Source organism: Hetaerina americana, unplaced genomic scaffold, assembly GCF_022747635.1.
Source record: "Hetaerina americana unplaced genomic scaffold, ioHetAmer1.1.p SCAF_1, whole genome shotgun sequence".
Classification (NCBI taxonomy): Eukaryota; Metazoa; Arthropoda; class Insecta; order Odonata; family Calopterygidae; genus Hetaerina; species Hetaerina americana.
In genome coordinates this window covers 76,091,750-76,109,517 of record NW_027286069.1, presented here as the reverse complement: position 1 = coordinate 76,109,517, position 17,768 = coordinate 76,091,750, and the positions used below count along the sequence as shown (strand labels likewise).

At 42.8% G+C, this 17,768-nt stretch overlaps 1 protein-coding gene across 3 annotated transcripts in view; it reads right to left on the bottom strand.

Annotated features, from left to right (window-relative positions):
- Positions 1-17,768, bottom strand: part of Hr39 (Nuclear hormone receptor FTZ-F1 beta) — a 218,210-nt gene that overhangs the window by 50,814 nt on the left and 149,628 nt on the right. The window lies entirely within an intron of this gene.

Below are 17,768 nucleotides of genomic sequence, written 5' to 3'. Positions count from 1 at the left end.
GAAGGTAGGGAGAGGGTGGGGTAAAAGTCACAAACTAACGCGGGGTGAGTAAAGCGGCCTCATCGATCGAAAGGAAAGTGGAGAAGGGGTTGAGGGGGTGGGTCGAGGGATGAAATGGGGGAGAGGAGTGAGAAATGGAGATGCAGGGGAGATGAAATGGTATGGGGGGCGGGGAAATGCTTCGGAGGAGCGGGGCGAGAGGGATGAGGCAGGGGGCCCAGAGAGGGGGATGCGTAATTTTTTTTAGACAACTCTTCCCTTTTCCCACCGCGGAGGCGCAAGAGAGAGCAAAAGGGGTTGTTCGCCGACGCCGTCGAAGGGGGAGTGCGCGAGAGCGGAGATGCGAATCCCCGTTTAACCGCAGGAGAGTGGCGAGGCGCGGCGGGGACGATGCAGTCCCGGTGCCCTCGCGAATAAACTAACGATTTTGAGTGCTCCGCGGCTTCGGCGGCTGCTAAGGGGAGCATAATAAAGCAGTCATACCCAACCTCTTTGCGCTAAAGGGCCACCACCTGGGGTCCTTTCTAAAGTAGCCGAGGGCTGGATCAAGACTGTAGTGTGGTTTTCACGGCGTCAACAACATTTAAAGAGTCCGTTGAAATTTTACATTTCCCAGTTTCCATGCATTTCCGGTTATGAAGAGTTCCATTCCATCAACATTATTTACGAACACACATCAATAATACACTACCTACATTAATGAAGGGTTTTATCACGGAACAAGAGATCGAATTGACCTGACCGAGCCGTGGATGAGGCAATCGTACTGTTAAATAAAAACAATTGTCACCACTTCCACATAGGTACTTAAAATGAAGTAATCGGTGAGTCTCTTAGATGTGTGATTTACATCCTCACTAAATGGAATAAGTATCATACGTCATGAAGTTACGATTTAAATACGAACAAGCGATCATTGCTTTACCTTGATCGTGGACATACGTTATGTGTAAGCTGCTCCATAATAATATATTTTTGAATTGCCTCATAAATATCTTATCCCCATAAATAAAGAAACGCATTAAGGGGCAATCTTTCAATTTAATATTTTTCCATCACCGACGACACGACGGGAAAGGTTTTGTCAATGCTGCTGAGTTTCGATGCCCGCGGGAGTTTTCCTGAGGGAAATTTCACCACGCCGCGCCGAGGTGAATCACACGAACGTTTTAACCAAAAAAAATAAATAACGGAAAGGAAAAATAATCTGATGCTCAGATATTAAGTTTAACGTAAAAGGCATTCCGCATCGGGACAAGTTGTTTAGACAAGTGTTTCTAAATGTTTGGTTGAAGATGGAAACGCTATTAATTTATTAATAAACATCGGAACCATTTTTCTGACGTTTACATTTTGTCAAAATAAATGTGCGCAAATTCATCTTCAAGCAAACAGCCAAAAGGTTAAGACTGGATTTTCATGAATATTCTCGAAACTTAGTATCGGAGATGCCACTGTAACTGATTTTCTGCCGAAGTAATAATGATTCCTGGGACACCGGCTGAGAAACTTTACGAAGATCATTTGACTCAAAAAGACTACTATAATAAATGTCGAAACACCAAATTAACGAGATAATCCTCCAGAATAATCCAGCAAAGGATACCAAACTACTGTCAACACTCCTTGTGTTCTAAATAATTGAAATTTTCGAAAGAACTGCTTAATTATGTCATAATAATGCACTATTTATGAGACTATTCTATGTGATGCGGAGATAAGTATTTTGTAATGGTTATCTAGTTTCTTCCAAAATTTTGACCCAAAAGGAAAACATGGTAGAGCATGCAGATTCAAGATAGACAGACCAGCATGGAGCAAGAGTGCCGTCAATCTTTGGAGCTGAGTTCCGGTCTAAAATGAGTTGAAAGTTGGCGAAACGAGCGGAATAAAACCGTGGGGTCCAACAGTTCTTCTAGCAAGTGGAAATACCCCAGTACGTCTTTATAAAAAAAAAGTTCCTGAAACTTACATTCATCGATTCTCCCGAAAATTTGTGCGGAAAATCCCATCAAAAATGTGACAGTGGCATTAAAGTAGGAAATAGTTGTCAAGAGAACAATTTTAAAACATAACATATTTCTTATATCAAAATATTAATAATCGCAGCAAATTGTGAGTTATGGCAGAAAAAATCGAATATTAAGTTAAAAACTGAAAAAGACATTAAAATTAGCTAAAGCAATATTCTACCACTTAAAAACTGATAGCGAAGCGAGTAATTATCATCCTGAAACATGAGCACTTCCATAAAAATGACTAATGGTGCTGTCATTGAAAGGCAAGTTTAAAACCGAAGACAGTGCTAGGGGCAGCCACGAGACGTCCCAGAGAATATGTATTCGCAGCTTCCGGCGCGAATAGCCACAGCTCTGTACGCATATCCATTTGTGATGATAATTAAAATGAGTGCCAACAATGGCTTTAGCTGACGCTCAAAACCAATTTGGATCGCCGGACCTTGGACAAGGGGCGAAATGGTCGTCCACGGCGAGGAAGGATTTTGATGTGTGTCCGTTCACGAGGGAGGAGGAGGAGGAAGTGTCGGAGAGGCGCGACCTGCGCCATAGTCTTTCCTCTCCAACCCGTCTCTCCCTCGACCCTTCTACCCTCCTCCCGCCCACACATCTGCCACCCTCCCCGACAGCCCACTCCGCCAGCCACCGCCCAACCGGGAGATGAGAAGACTTCAAAGGGGTAGTCGAGACCACTCGAAAGAAAAAACAAATAACATGGAAAAAGAAATGGTTCAAAATCTTCCGGGAAGATGAGAGAAAAACATATGGACTCATGCGATAATGCTCAATTACCCTCGAGAAACGGGACGGGAACTAAACCCCGCCGTTCACCACCTAATTACGCCCTCTTTGAAAAATGAAAGGATCGGGAAGGGTGATGTACCAGTGCGCACATGTGCTTTGCGTCGTCGCCGCACAGTTCTTCGCGTATTTCTCTCATTTTTTAAATTTTTTTAAACGAGCCCGTTTTATTTTATTGTGCACACGCAAACACACACAAAAGCGCATTTTCTTTTTCGAAGGTGCCATCTCGGCGGCGCGTCTGGCCCCTGCCGCCCCCTCCCTTTACACTTCGTCTGCCCCCGCCACTTTGGCGCGCGCCATGTAGCCAGGTTTGCGTCCTCGTTAAATGAGGCGAGGGTTGGGGGGAATAAACTCCAGGAGTTGCATATGTAATTTTACGCGGCGGGGAGGGAACGGAAAGGGATGGCCAAATTTTCAACCCAGCAAGGTTTTAGCAGTTGCTGTACTCTTTGGCAACTGTCGCACGCCTGTGCTCAGATGGGCGAATCATGGTCTGAGGGGCGGGAGTAGCGAGATATGAGGAGCAAGTACTTTAAGGGGATACACCCAAGTACCCTCAAAACCATCCATCCGATGAAAATATTGATTAAATATGACAGCGACGAAAGAATTCGGAGACCGGCAAATAACAAATCCCCAAACTTCGTGCAAATAATAATTTGAGAATTTTCATGTGGTTTCGAAAATAAGCATGGAATTACATAAAACATTCCAACAGATATATTTTCATTCATTATGAATTAAGTCATACAATATATTGAATAAAATAAGAAAAATGAAGGGACTCTACGGATGAAAAATTCATGAAACATAGATAGATCTAAAATGAAATCAAAGTCGCATAGAACCTAAGGAATACATACTCGTATGCAGTACTGTATGATGTCGAAAACTATTAATATTCAATTTTTTAGGAACATAATTTTATACCAGATGAAATTATCAACTGTTTCTCACGACTTGGACTGGTAAACATTCATGACTATTTACATAATAAAACAGGAAATTCAAAGATGAAACACAATTACTGCTAAATCTGACCATCCCAAGTCCATTTTAAGCGTTGTTATGCATTTCGGTCTGGTGACGAATCCTTATACTGATACAGTCAAATCTGCCAGAAGCAAAATCCACTAATTAGAATTCCTCTGCATCTTCATTATAGCCTCAAGTCGCCCATAAGATAAGCAGCAGGGGTGTTTCCACACCGGACATGTATAGGGCATGAAAATATTAAAATAGTTTTAATATCGCTATTTACGAAGATTGACTCATATTTGACATATATTGCGTATGGAGGCTATATTACCCTCAAAAGCACGAAAACTCTGCGGTGTAAGTCATTGAATCCCAAGGCAATTGACAAATTAAATTAAGGCCATTCCTGATTCATCATAATTACCGGAAATATTTTGAGAGGCAGGTGAAATTACAAATATTCTACAGTTTTCATCGATCTTCATGCCAAAACATTGTAAGCAAGTGAAAAAAATGTTTCCATTCACTCAGGACACCCACTTAAATTGCAAAGTGTTTCACGAAAATCCTTATTTACATATCTCCTTCTCATACCGATAAAGAAGAGGCAAAGAAAAACTGATAAATGGCTTTCCGTGAACGCTGACATAATGTTTAAAAGTACAAAAAATTTTTTACGAAGGCCATGGATCCAAATACGAGGGTCATCCGGAAAGTAGTACCCGTTCGTGCCGCATGAAGTGCTGACGACGCGAGTAGCCGCTGGACGAGGTCAGATAGCTTCAGTGGCTTGTCTGCCTTCTCTGAGCCAAGTTGCGTGACGCTAGCATTGCCTGTGTTGTTTCTGTGATTGTTTACAATGTTTCAAAAAATTGAGAACGCCGCCAGTTGTGAAGTGAGGGCAGTGATTAAATTCCTCAATGCAAGAAACGTTCGCCCATGTGATATTCATCGCCAATTAAAGGAGGTGTATGGAGACAATGTAATGGACGAGTCGTCTGTTCGGCGGTGGTGTCGCAACTTCAACATGGGGAGGGGGAACACACACGACGATGAGCGTTCGGAGAGACCGTCTGTCATTACAGACCAACTGGTGAGCTCAGTTGACGAATTCGTGAGGAACGATCGGCGCGTCACAATTGATGACATCTGTGAGCATTTTCCCAATGTTTCTCGAACAATTGTTCATGAAATTGTTAAACACCATCTGCATTATGCAAAAATTTGTGCAAGATGGGTCCCTCGCGTATCTCAATGAGCTGGCGGCGAAGGACTATGCAGCAGGAATACAGAAACTTGTCACACGTTATGACAAATGCCTTAATTTGCTTGGAGATTATGTTGAGAAGTAGTTTAAAGTATCCTCTTTCAAATAAAATTTTTTATGTTTGTTAATATTTACTTTTGTGTCTTTATTTCACGAACGGGTACTACTTTCCGGATGACCCTCGTAGTAGAACACTGGGAAAGACTATAAATCTACCCAAGGTTCCAAACGGTTTTAAAATATTTAAACGCCACGACGGCAATTTTTGTTGCGTACGCAGAATTCTCAGACAAATACTGCAACAAACGAAAAGGAGGATGTAACGAAGCGCACGGAGAATTCACTACTATGATAAGTTACAAGAAATAAATAAGAAGAAAGGTCCTGTCCCGCGACCCACCCAAACAAAACTCGGTCAATGACTATTTCTAAACAATCAAATCCCTCAACTTCACCAAACATGGTCATTTTAAAGACAGATAAAGGACACATCGTTGTAATTCTACAGAAAACACAGTAACTTGTGAAAGTCTCGAAGAAAGTCTCAATACCGGTCCATACATGGAAATTCAAAAGAAAACCCTGAAATTAGATGGTCTTACATGCTAATGCAGCCCTCAAATCATGTCCTAATCTAATCAACCCGAAATTAAAACTCCGCCACAATACACCGAATTCTTCTGCCGAATAACCCTATTGTTTTCCCCAAAATTTCGCCTTCCACACACCCTAGCGGTGGCTTACAGGGTACCATAGAGAAAATACAAAATTAAGACAATAGCGAGCGTGAGAAATGGGCGGAGAGCTGAGGCCAGCCGCTCGCCGGAGTCTAACTGACGGCTAGCAATTAACCGAAGTTCAGAAGTACATGTGACGTTGAGGACCTTTCCACGACGAGAGAAACCATGCTAGAATGCAATGCTTTTCAGGGACGTTATCTATGCAAATAGAGAATAAGAGGCACTAGTAATTACTGTGGACCGAGGAAGAAACTCTAGTACGCTGTTAAATAAGGGTGGTAAGGGGCGTTCATTTCAACTTCACATCCGGAGGACGGCGTCTCACGTCCTCAAAAAATTGTTCTCCGCCCAACAACCAAGCGTGGACAGGAATGCCAATGAAATATACTGCCCTGCCCATTATTCAAACCACGACTCTCAACGTACCAGCACTCCAGCCATCGCACCAACAGAAACAAGAGTTTCTGAGGTTGATGGACACTGGCGTGACGACTTTGTGGAAGGACTGCATTATCACTATCAAATTAGACACCATTACCTTCACATGGCGATCAGTGTATACATCGGGTAAAACATTGCATCTGGTGATAACCGAAGGGGCAAACACTAGCTGTACTCTGGAATTGTAAAATAAACTATTTGTGAAAGCACTAACGTGCTAAATTTGAGTGATAAGAGTTTCTCATTTCTAACCAGAGCACAGGATTTCCAAGGGGCACCATGGAAATACATCCTGGGAAAATCCACGCTTAAGAAATTACTGGTGACATAAATATTCTCGCCCTGACATTTGGAAAAAAAATATCCTAATTAAATTCCCATTTCCTTTCCAACTTCGCCAGGGAGTTACACACGTGTTTCTAGAAGAACTGTGTCGTCTTGAAACGGACGCATCGAATATGAGATTAACAGCACGGGTTCAGAGCTTTGAGGGCATTTATTTAAACCACGCTCAAAATAATCCCCTGAAAGCCCACAGATGGACTGATTACAGTTTACGGAGACCGCAGTTCTCCCTCAGAACTACTAGGTTTACGAAAGCGACATGGAGAACGCAAAGGTGAACAAGTGATTCCCTTATCTGCTTCCCTCGGTGACACTCCATTGTAAATGATACAGCTATGCTGACTGGTTGCGTACAAAAAAGTTACATCCGATTCGGGCGTAGTAACAAACCAATGGTAAGGAAATCCGAGAAATCCGCTAGACCACCATCCGGCTAAGGGGGGACGTTTCTTGGCAAAAATAATGGCCCAAGACTAAAAGCACTGCCACTTAACTCGCCTAAAAAGACGATGAATTTTCGATAAATTTGAACGAGTTTTAGTGGATGTTTATGAATAAATATTAATCACGTATTACTTATTCCCAGGGGAGGCCATGTCGCTGTCAGCGTGCGAGACGACGAGCTTACAAGGTGCGGCAACCGTGAGGTTGACAACCAGAATAATATTACTTATTAGACGGTCGACCACCGTACTGCGGGAGGACTCGCTTTTCAATCCGAGCCCTTCGTAAGATATCCCTCATCAATCCCCGAGTGGCCACGGAACTCACAACAGTTGTACGGCGCATGAACGCAACGCAAGATTACAAAGACCTCTAATCAACTACGCTCTATTATCGGCACCTTTAAAATTCCAAATTGACTATTTTAAAAATCGTGCCCACCAATGCGGTCCTTAAGGATCGCCTTATCGATAACCCATGTACATGCACTTGTACACATATACTCGTTCCTATAAGTCAACGAGTTCTCCGAACTCTAAAAACTAAAACACGGAAGGCTCACCCGATCCTGAGTGGACCACATGAGAACGTCGATCTAATTCTTTTTTTAATCCTCCATCCCCCACGTCGATCCTCTTTCCTCACACAAACCTCATCCCCGCCACACACCTTCCTTTTTTTCAGAGTAGCCACTTCTGCGAATGCATTCCCGACCGCACGAGCGAGATTTTTCATCCTCTCCCTCTTCGGACGTGCAAAGGAGAGCGAAACAAACGAACGAAAACATTGGGGGTGGGGTGGGGATAATCTTCCGGCCGGCCACGACTCAGTCGGGGGCGCTCGCTCCGCCGCCACCGCGGTTTCCACCGAGGAGGAGGGAAGAAGAGAGAACGAGAAGGAAGGCAGAGAGGGAAATGGAAAAGAGGAGAGAGCTAGAGAAGAGAGAGGGAGAGTTGGATAGACGGTGAGCGGAGGGGGTTGCGAGGTGGTTGAGTGGGTAACGGAGGATGGGACGGCATGAGTGGGGGGGAGAGGAGGAGAAGGAGCGAGGCGTTTGTGATGTCTGAGAGGCTGGAGTGTGGGGGGTGGGGGAAAGGAAGGAAAAGAAGGGGGTAAGGGAAAGGGGAAGGGAGGAGAGAGGGGTGGGAGAGGTTTCGTAGGGGGTTGAATGCGAGTGAGGGCGTTCACCTGGCACGCTGGGAATGACACTGCTGCCAACCTTTCGGAAACGAACGAACGGATCCCGTCCCCTCCTCTCCAACCCTTCTATCCTCCCCCAACCCCATCCCTCTCCCTCCCTGCCGCCCCTTTCATCCGCTTATCTTCGAGTTCAGGTTCATCCGGAAACGTAAGACGTAACCTTTTTTTATTTATTTTCCTTTTTTTTCAAATTCCACGACATGCTGTAACGCATCGGGCCACATTCGAAGTGTATATACCTGGGTGTATCCCATCCCAACCCCCACCCTTACTCTCCAGTCCCTCTCCCTCGACCCGTCTACATACTGCGTCTTTCTCCCCTTCAATCCTTCCCCACATCCCCGCCCCCGTCTCCGCCCTCTCCAGCATTACGTTTTCCATTAGGTGTCCGTCTGGGGGCCGCTCGTTTCCATTACCCGCAGTCTACCCCACCGCGCAAAGAAATGGAAGGAGAGAACACGGAGGAGAGAGTGCATTGGCAGGGAGAAGGGGGCGACGGGAGGGGATATGTGGGAAGATGGTGTTGTCGGGAGGCTACACAGACAATCGTCGCTCATTACCCTCCCTGACCCAGCCCCTCCTCGCCAGAATGGATAAGCATCGCGGGAAATTATGAACGCCCTTTCACTAAGCGGCTTACCGAACGAACGTCCCTAATTTCTCTAAGTGCCTACTCCAAGCACAATAACACTCAATGCATCTCCTGCACCTTATAGGTGATGCACCACCGCGTAAAAATATACCTGCGTCCTCCATAAAACAAATCATTTAGAAAGTCATACGATCTCACGGGAATAATGAAACAGGCATGTTTTCTTTTATTTTATTTAAATAGACACCCGCCCCCTTTTATTTTATTTAAATAGACAAACATCAATGGATTTTTAAAAAAGGGCGTCTCCTAGAAAAAAGTTAAATACAAGAATTAGTTGAACTCGTCGCGACACATATTATTATCAATCCTCCAGAGTCGGTGGCAAGCGAAAGAGAATTCGATTAGCAGTAGTTTAAAAGCATGTCAAGATTAGTAAATTTTTGAATGCGGAGGGAAAATAATTTTAAGGTAAAAACCTTCACGAATGTCGACGGATTTGAAATCGAAGAAATTGAAGAAAGAAATCGGAAAATTGAATGTTGTTATTACCTTCCCACAGTGAAAAATTACACAACGGAGGGTGCGGTGTGTATTAGTTTAGGCTTAGCAATGTAGCATTAAGTTTATTCCCGATTTTTCAGAACTTATCCATCTACTCATTCATGATTTCTATATGGAAATTATAAAAACACGAGAAAAATTTTTTCACTACTCAATAAAAACAATTTCCTACCACAGCTTACGACCTCCACCTGCAAAACTTTCTTTGTTTAAGTACTGGCATACATATAAGAATTTTCCTTAAAGTACAATCCAAAATCACGGGACCAAACAAAACCATTTTTTTCAGTTCTAATCCATTGACAATAAAAAAAATTACTTGGCATCGAAACACCTAGAGGGTTAATGAAATGGTGGTGAATAGCGCAAGCCACGCCTAAAAGAACACGATCTTTCAACAACGTTACAACACTTCGCGAGTGAATGACCTCCGAGACCCAACCAAGTTCGATTCCTCGACCTTCTGATGACTCATTCAGCATCCAAAAAACGGCTGAGAGCACTCTCTCCGATGCCATGGAGAATCCCTGCACACCGTCTGCCATTAGAGCAGTCATTTTCCTTCGTGATCAGCGGATAAATAGATAATCTTACACTTCTCATGGAGGTTCTAGCGAGAGCCCCCACTCAGGCTCTCAACCTTTCCCTCTACGACCGCCGGGCCAAATATCTTTTTCACAAAGTTAACTCGCGTCGCCGAGGGCGAAGGAAAATACTTACTGGAATCATCTCGGCATTCCATTAACAATTGGATTATGATTTTACTTCTACCTTCATACGGAATCAACCGCTTTCGTCCGAGGCTCTCACGTAGGTAAGGTTCCTGGTCCGAAGAAACGCCTTCGAAAACCGAAAAAATAAGTAACCACGGTAGGGACTGAATATCCTGACTTGAACATGCAATCGTGATATCTTTATTGTATTATCAGCACATTAATTCTTCACCATATTAACACCACACAAAAAAAGTAACTCAGACCATCTTTGATTGAATCTGACAAGTAATTACTCTCGTTTGAAGTGAAATCAGAAATTTTCAAAAATACGACCATTTAGGAATATAGCATGGAGTAATGGTCCTCACGGACCCGGACAGGATTCGTGATTCGTTTCCAAGTGATTTCTTGCCCATAACAACCCAAAATGCTGTCAACCAGTGCTCCACAGCAGTTTTCATTTCCTCATGGTGGTGACAAACATTTCAGTTTTATGAATTTTTTCAATGATTTTCAGCCTATGAAAATACAGCCCACCGCAGAAAAATTGCGTAGGAAAGGAATATTTCTAAAAAAACCGACAGAAAAAGGGTGATTGCTGGTGCCTTGAAGGATTAACGTTAAGAGCCCCGGATAATTCAGGCAGCATGTCCAGCAGAATGTAAGCATAAGAAGAAATCCATGGGATTCACGAAAGCCCTTCAAGAAAACAGGGAACCCCACATTTCTCGGGTGAGTAGTGAGACCGCATTGTGTACATCATGTGGTGGATCTCGCAACGTCCACATATTCAGTCTCATGAGCGTTCCAATGAACTTCAAATTGCACAAGGCGCTTGTCAACGCCATAAACGTACTATATGTGCTCTCCCATCACTTTGACTTGCATAAAACTGCTGTTCCTTTCATGGGGAACGGTAAGAAAAATGATTGAAAATACCACAACTCCCTGAAGATAATGCGATACGAAACGAAATGCGATGCTAGAATGATTGACCGTCCTTTAGCCAAAAGTTCATGACGTTTCACGGGGCCTACTACTGATTCCTTCAATCAAAATACTCTTACCAATCACCCCTCTTTTGATAGCGCAGTCAGATCCACCCAGTACATGAGAAAAGCTCATCGGATGGTGTAATGCTCTATGGAAAATGACGCTGCCTTCTCCCGTGCGCTGTACGATTGCTATCGCTAGCGTAGCATCGATTCGCATCGATCCAAGACGACGATTCATCGAGTGCCAATAACTTCGGCGTCTCTTGCCGCGCCGCATAACCCCGGATGCATTAGCGATAGGCAAGACTATAGGGGGAGGGAAGTGAGCGGGAGGCGGGGGAAGGCTCCCAGAAAAGGGGGAAAATGAGAGAAAGCCGATCCAAGGAGAGAATCAAAGCGGAGAGAAAGAGAGAGGGACGGCAAGAGATGCGGCGAGAGATCAATAAGGATACAGGGAGATACCGTTAGGAGACCACCGATAAGACTCTTGCTTCGGAGGAATATGAGGAAGTCTTCTTTCAAGATCACGACTTAAATTATCAATAAACCATACGACATAATATTCCCATCCTTTGGCACTCTTTTTCACATCTCGTCAGGATTATCGCCTCTCACACCAACCGGCGCGGCATAAGTCATAACACGCTAAGACACCCCCGAAATACCCTTCTTCTTCGAGCACTGGGTGTGTTTATAACGGCATTTTCGATGTCCAGAGGTATATATTTTTATGAAACGGATGCGCTCCGTCAGAATCACCGAAGAAACCGTGTCCTCGGGGAGGAAACCTCGAGTAACTGTAAGTGGAGTATGAATGCGTTGCCGAACGCGAGACTTGAAAGAAAATTACGACGGGGAAATATTCCGCAGAGAGGAAGATTCGGGTGTTGTTTAACAATTACGATTATTATTACGCATTACCTAACACTGATAATATAAGTAATTTAAAACAGAGGTCACATGTCTGATTACTAATTATGCGCCCGGCATATGACGCGGAACAATGAGGGACACATCAAATAACAAACAGAAACATTCTTTTGTGAATAAATATTTAGGAAATCTAAAAGAATATTAAAATAGTACTACAATAGGACGGCGTATTTCACCTTTTTAGACTTAAAATCAACCGAGGAAAGTTAAATGAGAATGTTCAAGTAGTTATTTGCGTAAAAAATGATAAGAATTTCCCAAGGCATATTTCGTCCAAATACCGTGAATGAAGGTACTGGATATTCATTGATGCTTTCGTTATTCTTCCAATTTGACACTTCTAACCAACGATGGTTCCGTTTTGATTCCTTAAAAAACGTCGTTTATTTTTATTGCTCTCCTCTTACTTCCATATTCGCACAATTACTCCATTCAGTCCAAAATAAATAGTCCCTTTCATTCCACCCACTCACCAAAAAATGCGGGTTTTAATCCTAAAAATTTTCTCGGGTGCTTTTTCTTCAGAATTAATTACAAGATTGTAGTAGTTTGGTTTAAACGACCGTACTGAAAGGAGAACAAGATTTTGCAGTCTTTGACAATTGTGTTGCCCGGTAGCAGAAGCACTTACATTAGAAACCATCATATTTAAGGCTCTACTCCGACTCACTCTGAAGTGTTCAGATGAATTTCTTAAAATCGCATGAAATGATGATGGCGGGATACAGTTTCCGAAATTATTTCCACATTTCAAATTTTGCCTTTTCGTGAATTTTTTTTTTCAAGGATCATTCCAGATGATGTGCCCAGCATAGGACGCGAAACGACGGAGAGCAGAATACATTAACAGAGAGAAGAAGATAAACACTGTATAATAACCAATATTTTAGCAAGCTTTTTTCACCTTAACACCTTTGCTGATTAAAATTTACTTTCGAATTACGGGGATGAGAAGGGAGAAACCCCCCTTGATATTTTGAGGTCAATTAAATCAGTTCGGAGTACGATCGACCGGTCATCCTAGCCTAATCATAATCCTTTCAAAACAAATCCTATGGTTTCAGTTATTAGGAAAAAGAACATAATACATTTTCCAAAGATACAGCGGGAGATGCCGCAACAATTTTTGCATTGATAATACATTTCATTTTAGGGAAATATGTCCAAATACTCCGCAAGAATCTGAGAAAATAACGTTCCATCGTCAGCCCCCTTTTGGAAGATTTTATCGACAGCGCCGAGAGGGACGAAATCGTGCTGCGGTCATAGCCACCTGAAGGAAGAAGGCAATGAATCCGCCTCCCATGGTGACTTGTCCATCTCCCTGACCACTCTACAGAACCATAGTGAGGAAAATAGTCCCGCCTAAAATTCTCGCCCCGACTCCCACGAACGAATTCCAAGCGTGGGAAAAGCGGAAACACGATGTACGCTTTAATTGGTCTTGTAATATCGAAATAGCACCCGCGCAATCCACATCCCCCCTTAAAATATTCTTGTCTCTTATGAGATCGGAAATTAAACGACGATCGGGATTCTGTATAGAATCGAAGGCGACTATTGGGATACGGAGGCGGGGATTGGCGAAAACATTAGAGACACTAATTGGAAGGGCGAAGGCGAACGTAGGCCGTGGTAAACACACCCTTCGTGCACGGCGGGCGCGCACACAAACACGATAACCCTCCTCCAACACACACGTAAGCGACCCCGACGCAACAAACTAAGAAGTTCACGCAACTTAGCAAAGAAACGAACGCGTAGGAAAAAACTGCCTTAAAGGGGGACGACGACGACGCCGGACAGAGAGAGGAGCGCCGACGCGGGAGAGTATGACGAAAACGTTATACAATATTCGTGGGATTGTGAAGCGGAGAGAGGGGGGAGGGGGGGAAGATTGGGGATGAGGTAGAGTGAGAGGGTTGTTGTGGAGAGTGAGGGGCACGATGTGGAGGAAGGGATAAGGAGGGAGAGACTCGAGGGGATAAGAGAGGGAGGGTGAGTGAAGGAGAAGAAGACTTCCGAGGATGGTTGCCGCTGCCGCTCAGGCAAAGGTCAATGCATCTTCGAAGCATGACCTTGGCCTTCAAGTCGACGGACGAGAGCCTCTCTCACAGAGCCGCTCTCGTCTAAACCCTTCCGCCTCCCCCCCCCCACATACACCCCTTCCCCTCCATACAACCCTCTCCCCTCTCAGTTATTTCCCCTTCCATCACCTTCCTCCTCCCCACCTCCTCTCACCCTCTTTCATTCTCCTCCTCCACCACCTCACATCCATTCCCCCCTCCCCTACGCGACCCCATCCCCGCACCTCTCTCTCCTCGGCGCATCTCTCTCCTCTCTTTCATTCTCTCCGTCCTTTTCTCCAGGCCTGCCAACACCCAAAGCCCGCACGAAATAACCATGGAGGCGTTAAAAGTCTTCGGAAGGGCATAAATATTTAAATAAAGGCACGGATGGAGACGTCGAGGCTATAGGATCGAGCGAAATTCGGGTTTCCATTTTCGCGCCATTCTCGAGTCGCCCCGGGAAATGTTCATCCTGCGACGAAGAGAGCAAATAACCGCCGCCACCTTGGGACTTCTTCGCTCTTTTCTTTCGTGAAATGAGAGAGGGAGAGAGAATGATGCGACAGGCAACGTAAAACGTTGAAATCAATGCCCATGCCACCAAATCAAGTATCTGCGTTTCCTAAGGTCTGCGGTCAATCCAAGATGCCGTGAATCCCACCGTAATTCCATTATTACTAAAGGCACATACAGGCCTGTATAATAAGGCGTTGAATGCAAGGCAGCCCAGAATGACTTTCTGCATTGTCTGATGAGACGGCCACAAAGGCATACATTTCATAGTATCTACTTCGGTTGGCCGAGTACGGGCACAATAACCGCAGTGCGGTCTCAAATAGGCGCTTCTTAAAGGGAAACTTTTGTCAGGAGAAATCAGTGAAACTTGCACCCTATGCTGCAAGCTAAGGTCGTGCCTGTCTTCAATTTCATCACGATTGGGTGAGCAACCACCATTACAAGCCATTTGGAATTTATCAATGTTTTCTTCTTCAATATTCATGCCTAGGAAAAAATGTTCAACAGAATAACGCATATTTCTTTAAATTAAAGGAGAAATTCATCAATATGAATGGCCTTAATTCACATTACCGTTGCGCATAGTTTGGAATTTCTCAAATAAAACCTTTGTAACCCGTGGAATTTACTGTGGATGAGTTTTTGAGAATTACTTAGTATTCCTCCAATTGGCAAAAATTTTAAGACCACTCAATTTTGAAAACACATGGATGTTTAACGCTTAAAAAGCATAGCGATTGTACTTCATTTTGGACAAACGGATGAATAGCCTTCTTAATATTCTTAATCCGTCAACCTTCTTTTAAAACGGAATTAATTCGATACCTAAGGTTTTATTACAGCGTATCTTTTTGATGTAAACAAAGAGAGAAATATAATTTATAATTTTTGGAGGAGAAGAGTATTCCTGGAGAAGTTATTTTAAAACCCACTCCTGTGATAGACCAGTTCCGCCACGAATGGTGGGTGACGGCGTTCACGGCTCGCGAGATCCACATCTGGCTAGCATTTAGACAATCCGCGATCGGCAAAGAGGTACTGGTCTCCTGTCTGTAAATAAACAGGGGCTCCTTATTCGCGTAGGAAAGAGAGTTAACGGTAATTGGAAATTTCTGATCCGGTTACTATGTAATGAAACTCGCTGAATGAATTACTTTGGAATGAAAAAAAGCTGTGTTTTTCGAGGCACGAGTTTTAAGTTAAAACCGGAGGCATATCCTCGTTTGAACTTTTCATTCATTTAGTTCATGTAGCAAAAAGAAAAAAATAATGTTTTCCGAGTCACTCGAATTCAGACGATTGCCTTTACCGGATGACTCCACACATAAATTAGTACTCCGATTACGGTGACAAATAAAAACATCTCCGTCGATTGCGCCATAAAGAAATTCGGCGACATTCAGGGAAGATCTCCCTCTTCCTCACGAATTTATAGATATCCTCTTTGTACATTGGTTGCTTGTTTCCTATTCACGAAGCTAATCTCATGGCACACGAACAAATTCGATGTCGAAACGAGACCTCAATTCTCTCATTAATTCCTATCATATTTCCAACTTGTACCCGAGTACTAAAATTGGAATTTTCATTCCTGGAACTAGGACGTTTAGAATTTTCCCGAAATGAATCACTCACATTATAAACAAAACACAGACTTACCGTTAGCCGTTGCATTCGTCCATAAATTACCGGTTGATCTGCTTCACCTATGATATTTACGTTTCACACAACACCGGCAAAAGTCAAGTCATTGCAATAAAATGAGTTAACTACTCCAACCTGTAAAATAGGCACTTTACATCAAAGGACAAGCGAATATTTTCTCAAAATACGCATACATTCTCTTTTCAGCCAATTTCCATCGAATGCATCATCCCGAATAACTCCCAATTTTCCTTAAAAAGAGACGTTTCAGGCGTGATATGGTGGAATATCATGATTAATTAAAAATAGCAATTTTCCACAAAAATAAAATTAATTTTAAATTTTAATTTTTAAAATTAAATTTTATTTTTGTGGAAAATTGCTATTTTTAATCAATCCCAATTTTCCGGTAGTCATTGGTACTCCATGAATAAAGGTAATTAAATCTGCTACGCCCCAGAATGGATTTCTAAATGATAAGGAGAATTGATAAGCCAAAAGCATCACGAAACCTACTACCTAGAAGAACAGTTTGAAAGTAGTGGGAGGACAGATTGAGAGATTTAAAAAACCAAAGAGTATAATGACAGCTCGGATGCCAGCTAATACCTTTTCCACCTCATTGTTAACACGAAATGTCGATATGCGGGTGTATATTCCGCGTACATCCAGCTTCGATATTATTTTCAGACAGCGACATTCGATTACGAACATTTCCAAACATTTCGCGTCAAGCTCATTAACGGAAGTACATAAAAACTCAACCTTTTTTTTAAACCTCCATTTGCGTGTCCATCCTCGATTCGCACACATCACAGATAATTAAACACGATGGTAATTTTAAGACGGATATCCGTAGTAAAGTGCGTAACGAGCAGAGCATCAGGCGAAAAAAAACACCCATTTTTCTTCCAACCTTCCTCGTGCTAACTCATCACATGGATTGCGAAATTCGGGGGAGTAGTGCAACTAGGTGGGTTCAAGAAAACGAATGTGTAATGTAGAAGTGTGAATTATAAACTTGTGTTTTCTATTTGAAACGAGTAACATAAATTTAATAAAGTAACCTATCAAACTAAAGGATACATTCCAACAAGCATTCTTTTTCGAGCAAGTTTTCCGAAACAGATATATTGCACGAAAAACAGAATAAACAGCTGAAAACATAACATTTAGGAGTTTAACAAGGAGAAAGATTCTATTTAAACTCGCCACTTAATTGTACACAACATAGCGTTTGTGCACTTCCACCATTTTTTACTTTATTGAAAAACATTTTAATTAAACTAGTTTGGAAATTGGACGATCGAGCTATATAATGACATTTTGTTACTATCTATATAATGTTATAATTACTATCTATATAAAAAACATATTTGCTAGAAAAATTATAAACTATACGATAAGGTAAAATATTATTTTTTCTCAAATCTAATTTAGATACAACAATTATCTCAATAATTTCAATAGCAGAGACCCAGCAAACACCGAGAAAAGCCGAT